Source organism: Desmodus rotundus, chromosome 2, assembly GCF_022682495.2.
Source record: "Desmodus rotundus isolate HL8 chromosome 2, HLdesRot8A.1, whole genome shotgun sequence".
NCBI classification, from domain to species: domain Eukaryota; kingdom Metazoa; phylum Chordata; class Mammalia; order Chiroptera; family Phyllostomidae; genus Desmodus; species Desmodus rotundus.
Window position 1 is genome coordinate 158,582,671 of NC_071388.1, and position 7,225 is coordinate 158,589,895.

The 7,225-nt window shown below is 41.3% G+C and overlaps 1 pseudogene; it reads left to right on the forward strand.

The window, feature by feature from the left end:
• Positions 1–6,567: 6,567 nt before the first annotated feature.
• On the forward strand, positions 6,568–6,960 carry LOC128780312 (large ribosomal subunit protein eL34-like; annotated as a pseudogene).
• Positions 6,961–7,225: the final 265 nt, after the last annotated feature.

The following is a 7,225-nucleotide window of genomic DNA, read 5'->3' on the forward strand; positions in this document are numbered from 1 at the left end:
TTCCTGCCCTTGTTGGGTGGCTTAGTTGGTTGGAACGTCATCCAGTACACAAAAGTTTGCGGGTTTGATCCCTGGTTGGGGCATGTACAGAAGGCAAACGATCCATGTTTCTCTCTCACTCTCTCCTTTTCTCTCTCCATTAAAAAAAAAAATCAATCTACATCCTTGGGTGAGGATTAAAAAACAAAAGTGTTACTGTTCTGAATTTGAGTGTCATTGCATTGCCATGATCAGTGACCTGACTGATTATTCTTAGATGAACAACGCTGAGCGTGTATTTATAGTGCATCCCTGAAGGAGGAATAAGGTTGTCATGCCACCCACGCCCTCACGGTAAGTACTGCGCCCTTTGTGTGGAATAGTCCTGGCCGGGCTGCTCTCCAGCATTCCTCCTCTCCCACCACCGCTCAGGCCTCCTCGTCACTGCCGTTTTCCCAGCTCGAGGACCAGTTCTTACAGAGACTACACATAGGCAAGTATGTGGGACAGGCAAGTATTTCAACCCCAGAAATAATCAGAAAAGTCTCCATAATGAGCACATCTAATGAACTGAGCACCATAGTAAATGAAAACAATTTCTCAGTGCAAAACAAAAGAACAAACACCCAGTCTTAAAGTTCAGCGATACTTTGTACTCTGACAGTTTTTGCACTGTATTGCAACATCCTTATATCTGAACCAGCTAGTAACTAAACTAGGATGATTTACAAGGGAGTACTTGTTGGCTTATTACATTAGGGCAAGGATAATTTATTAAGGCCATGACATGTGAAGAGGGAAGCTAGGAACTAAGAGGAAATAGCCTTCTCTGACTGTTAACCAGTAGGAAAAAGGAAGCTGCATTTGAATCTGAATACATTCCAGAAGCCCAGAGTAACTTTACCCAGTAGGTAAACGAAGGTCTTCCCAGAAGGTATCCAGCCATGTAATATGAAAAATAGAGACATTTATTGAAGCAGATACAAGATACAAAAAACACTGAACACAGGACAATGATGTCTCAGTCCCCTTCAAAGCAGGCACCGCAGGACCCCACATAGTTCTCCCAATCTCCATCAGCTGCCCTGTCATAGTTTCCTGAATCTCATTAATGAGATTCAGAAAATCTCTTCCCTTTCAAAGGTGATTTTAGTTTTGGGAAAAGCCAGAGTCACGGGACACCAAATCTGGGCTGCACAGGGGCTGAGTCTCCTTGATTTGATGTTTGCCAAAAAAACTATGTATAAGATGTGATGCATGAGTTGGCATGTTATTGTGATGAAGCTGCCCATCACCAGTTGCCCATAACTGAGGCCTTCTGAATCATCCAAATAGTTTCCACAGAGGAATGTTCAAGCGTAACATAAAATTTGATGCAGATTTTTGCTCTACTTGCTCAGTACACATGCTCACACACAGTACACATGCTCACTCAACAGTATCTACCACCCCTACTTAGTACAGTGAAGTTGTCACTGTTCACACAGGGCATTCCAGTCCACTCTCCTTGGCTGCCAGGTTACATCAACATTGTGCAAACCGTCCTCATTATATTAATGATGGCTGGACTTTTTCCAGACTGGCTGGTGTACCAGGGAGAGCAGCTATGAGCAGCTAGCTCAGAAGACTCTTCTAAAGACACAGCTACTTCATCACACATGATCTTTGTGGCGACCTCCTTTGGGCACGTGAAACCATAAGTTATTTTCTCTACTTCCTGCCCATGTTACCTTCTTAGAAACTACAAAGTGCTCTGAAGACAGATGCTCAACAATTCAGAGAACTTGAATCTTACAGTTGTCAGTTATAGGACATATTGCTGTAGAACCTTTCATGCAACAAAAATTTAAACAAATATTGTTTTATTACCTGGCTCAATTTCAATAGCAAATTTTGGTTGTAAGAAGCCTTTTGATTTTTACCACAAGTTATTTCAAACTGTTTGTCATGGTAAGTTCACTTCCTCTTCCTTTTCTTGCATAATGTTTAATTATCTAAGATGCCACATTGTGGTTTCCCCATATTTTAATACACCAGAAATATAATATACAAAAATACTTCACTGATGTACACACCAAAGTTTAATTGTGCAGTGCTATTTTCCACTGACCCCCTCTCAGTCCAGCATTCTACATCATAAATACATATACCTGGGGATATCTGAATTAAATGGATTCTCCTTCTACCTATCTCCCCGGTTTAAATCCTGTCTGAGAAGCCTTGCCAGTTTGGGCCTCGAGAAGCTGATTAGCATCTGCATCAGTGCAGCCTGGCCATTCTAGCTGTTGTGTCCTATCACAGAGAAACATTCCTGGTTCCCTCCCCAAAACTCCACTCCTCCCTGCTGTCTTCTTGCCACTTGAACCTAACATTCCTGAATTTCCTGAGATCTCTTGGGTTGATACTATCTTTATATCTTGTAATAAGTCCCTGACATCTGATTTCATCATATCTTTCCTGCCTGCTTAATATATTCCCCCAAGCAAATAGGAGACATCCTATTAGACTTCCTTTGTCAACGTCAGTGTGGTCTAAGAAAGAAGGATTCTGAACAAGGAGATAGAAGATTTAAATTCCAGCACTAGCTCCTTTTATAACTGGTTCTGTGACCTTGGAAAAGCAATTTAGATCCTCTGTACCTCTAGCACGTAGTTTCTAAACTGTAATAAATATTATAAATCCATTCTGTTCTCATCATTTTTATCATTAAAGAGCATTTGTCAAATGCCTGCTTGGTGATGGTACATTGCAGGGTGAGGCAGGCAATCAGGGCCTCTGTTGGCCAGTCAGAGGTCTAAAGCAGAGCATTTGAGCTGCTTGTGAGGCGTTGTTCACGTGAACCTCACAGAAGCGTTTGTTCACAAAGGTTTACAACTGTTGTGGGGAAATAAGAAGAAAACGTACAGTATAAAAAAAAATTTTAATACAAATTTATCTAATATTTTGAAAAAATCAGTCCTTAAGATTTTTTTGTGTGTAAAAATGTCATTTTTTAATGAAATTATGGTCATAGCAGATATTACTTTCTAAAATTGTTCTCACCAAAATTTTTAAAACTTTTGCTCCTTTTAAAAACAGGTAGCAGTTATATTTATGTTTATTTATTTTATCATTATTGTTTTTTTAATCCTTACCTGAGGATATGTTTATTGATTTTAGAGAGAAAGGAAGGGGGAGAGAGAGAAACATCGACTGGTTGCCTCCTGTATGCACCCCAACTGGGAATTGAACCTGCGATCTAGGTATGTGCCCTGACCAGGGATCAAACCCTCAACTTTTGATGAACAGGACAATGGGCCATCAACTGAACCACCCATCCAGGCAAAAAAATTTTGTTCTTTAAAACAATCTTTAATCTTTAACCCTGGCTAATGTGGCTCAGTTGGTTGGAGTGTCATCCCTTAGCCAAAAGGTTGAAGGTTCAACCCCTAGTCGGGTCACATACCTGGGCTGCAGGTTTGATCCCCAGTGTAGGCACTATGGTTCCCAGGACGGGCCCATGCAGGAGGCAGCCGATTGGTGCTTCTCTCTCTAAAAGCAATGAAAAAATGTCCTCGGGTGAGGATTTAAAACAATTAATCTTTAAAAGGTTTTGCTAATAGGTGAATTCCAAATCTGAGCTCTACAAGGTTACAGAATTCTTCACAGGGCCACATCTCTCTTGAGGAGTTTGTCTAGCAGCCATCGTCCTCTTCCAGACTCTGTGGTGTAGAGTTGAGAACATGCTGAGTTGACGGCCTCTGGGCAAGCTGGGCCCTGGTGTCTGCCCTGCCTTTTAGTGTCCGTGTCAGGTGGGTAAGCCCTATAACCCTTCCGCAACTCAGGTTCCTCATCTGTAAAATGGTGTTAGGAGTGATCCTTGTCCATCTTTAATCCTAATGGGTAATGAAGACTGTCTCCTTGGCCTAATAATTCTAATCTTGTTTTCTCTAAATGCTCAAGGCCCTGATTTTGGGCTCTGTCCTTAAGCTATTAGTTCAGTTTTAGCAAGGATCTGGCTAGAAAAATCCCCTTAATATCTGATCAAATTCCTCATCCTTCACCCTCCATATTTTATCACTGCCTTGCCTTGTCTAAGGATCTGCTTGAGTTGTCTAGCAAGAATCCCTTTAGCCTTGGAGTTTTATCTTTATTTTAAAAATCAATTTTATTTATTTACTTTTAGAGAGAGGGGAAAGGGAGAAAGAAAGAGAGGGAGAGAAACACTGATGTATGAGAGAAACATCAATCAGTTCCTCTGGTGTGTGCCCGACCAGGAATTGAACGTGCAGCCTTTGGTGTACGGGAGGACGCCCCACGCAACCGAGCCCCCTGGCCAGGGCACTGGACTCATACTTTGACAACCATTGTAGGGTAAGAACTTTGAATCCACTAGAATTTAGTAATCAACCAATCAATCAGTCAATTATTCTCAAACTGCACTTATTTAAATTCAGTTACTTTCTATAGTTTGGTTTAACTACTGAATTAGTGGCCCCTCAAGGCCTTTTTGCTAAAAAAAAATTCTATAATGTTTGAGTGAGACAAGACAATGGGTCTTGATTCAACAGTTGAAGCCTGACTTCCTCTGCAGTCCTGTCTGTTTTCAACTTTGTCAGTATCCCCTCCACTCCACTTACCTAAGGACTCTAACGCTCAGTATTGTAGGAACCAAGGATGACATACGGTGTTTTAATTTCGTGCATGAAAACAGAATGCAGTGCTCTTCTCCAAATCTTGACAGATGGGATGAGAATCTTCTCTTTTCCTTGGAGATCTCTCTAAGGAAACCAAATCTACATTCTGGCTCTTCTGAGGCTGGAGGGAGGTCATTCCAGGACCAGCAAATGCTGAAATCTGCTTTTAAGATTGTCCAGGGCAGGTACTGTGGTGATGTATTGGCTTTCCTCTGATAGAGCCTACAGGTCATTTGAAGTTGAAATCCAAAAGGAACCTTTTTTTTTTTGAATTTTATATATAAAGTATTTCTTAAGTGATGTATTTTCTCTGAAAACATTTTAATCAATTGTTCTTCAGAGGCTGATTATCCAAAAGAAAGAAAAAAATAAGTGGTAAAGAAAGATAGGACTCAAAATAACTCTGGCTCCAGAGTGCATTCTGTGTTACCTCTTTTTTTAAAACAAAGAACAACCTTCCGGATTAATTAAATCCATAATTCAAATGTCTTATTAAACCACTTGACAGTCAAACCTGTTATAGATTCAATTGTGTTCCCCCCAAAAAGATAACCCCCAGTACTCCAGAATGTGACCTTTTTCAGAAACAGTCTTTGCAGATGTAATTGGTTAAGATGAGGTCCACTGGACATGGTGGGCCCGTAATGCACTGTGACTGGTGTCCGGATGACAGGATGGCCGTGTGGAGACAGGTATTCAGGGGTGACACCATGTAGGAAGGCAGAAATCTGAGATGAGCATCTGCAAGCCAAGGGATGCCAAAGACTGCCAGCAAACCATCAGAAGCTAGGAAAAGGCAAGGAAGGATCCCCTTGCAGGTTTCAGAGGGAATGTGGCTTGTCAGCACCTTGATTTCAGACTTCTAACCACTGGAACTAGGAGAAAATAAACTTTTGCTATTTTAAGCCACCCAGTTTGTGGTACTTTGGTATAGCAGCCCTAGGAAACCAATGCAGAACTGATACATTTATTTTCCATTTTTCTCTCACTTCCCCCTCCTAACTTCTTTTTTTTTTTTTTAAGGTTTTATTCATTTATCCTTAAAGAGAGGGAAGGACGAAAAAGAGAGAAACATCAATCAGTTGCCTCTTGCTCATGCCCCAACCGGGGACTGAACAGGCAACCCAGGCATGTCCCCTGACAGGGAACTGAAACCAAACTGATGACCTTTCACTCTGCCGAATGACACGTAAGCAATTGAGCCACACCGGTCCAGGCTTCCCTCCTAACTTCCAACAGCAGTACTATAGAATAGCAGGCCTACTTGGTAGGGCAAGAAGCAAAGATCTGAGCTGTTCATTCATTCAGAGCCTGGATGACCCCCCAGCACATTGGGTAGGTGCTTAACAAAATGTTTGTTGATTGAATACGTCCTCTCAACATTTATTAAAGGACTATTCTTTGCCAGGATTATCTAAAAATGGGGCAAAAAACCTTAAAAATCAAGAGTAGACAGTAACATTTCCTCAAATCCACAGATGACTTGATAAATATTAGCCACGAAGCTTTCTTCCAGTACCCCTAACACAAGTAAAAAATGACTGTTTTTAGAATTGGTTCCTGGGCCGCCTTCTTCCACTGATCTCTCTGTTTTTGAGTAATGCTTCACCTCTTCTTCATTGTCTTGCCCTGTCTGGTGGAGATGCTAAGGAATGGTATGAAAAACAGATGTCAGAAGGAAGAGATACAACCCCCAAACCTGATCACAAGGGCTTGAATAATTGAGAGGGCACCACTGTGAAACTGTAGAAAAAGCCCTCTGAACATGTTTTAGACCTCAGTGTCCCATGAAGCTTGTAAGGGTACTTTTTAAAAGGTTTGCCCAAGGTCAAGGGTGAAATGATTATCTGAAAATAAATGTATTAAACATGTTGAGTGACTCTTTTGGGGATGGTGTCTTCAGACATTCCCAATGGTCCAGTGTTTGACATACCATAGGAGGCTGTCCTACAACACAGCTTCTAACAAAACTAGGCTGTCCCAGACCCCCCTGGCAATAGAACTGTTTATCTTCATACCAAGAAGGTGGAGAAGGCACCAAAATCTGCATGTGGCGTGTGCCCAGGCTGACTTTGTGGAGTTTGTGCCGTGAGGCCTAAAGTTCTAATGAGGTCGTCTGAAATGAAAACACCCACCAGCAGGGCCCGTGGTGGGTCCACGTGTGCTCAATGTGTCCGCGACAGGATCAGCATGCTCTCCTCACTGTGGAGCAGAACATCACTGTGAAAGAATGAAGGCAAAAGCACAGGGTCAGAAAGCTAATTTTAAAAAACCAAGCTTTTTATTGAGTAATAAAAATAATTAAAAGCCTCGTTTTGTTAAAAAAAATAAATAAACATGTTGAGTGAAAAGAGCGAAGAAAATGATAAGCCAAAAAAAATTTTTTTATAAAACAGAGGCAAAATATCCTGTGTATCTATGTGTCTATAAAACTGTTTATGCTCCTTTATGTATCTTTGAGATTGTATGAACTTGCGGGCGGAAGGGTGCCGTCAGTTTCCTATGGTCACTATAACAAATTGCCACAAACAGCACAGAGTAGTTAAATTCATGGAGCTGAAGGGCAGAAT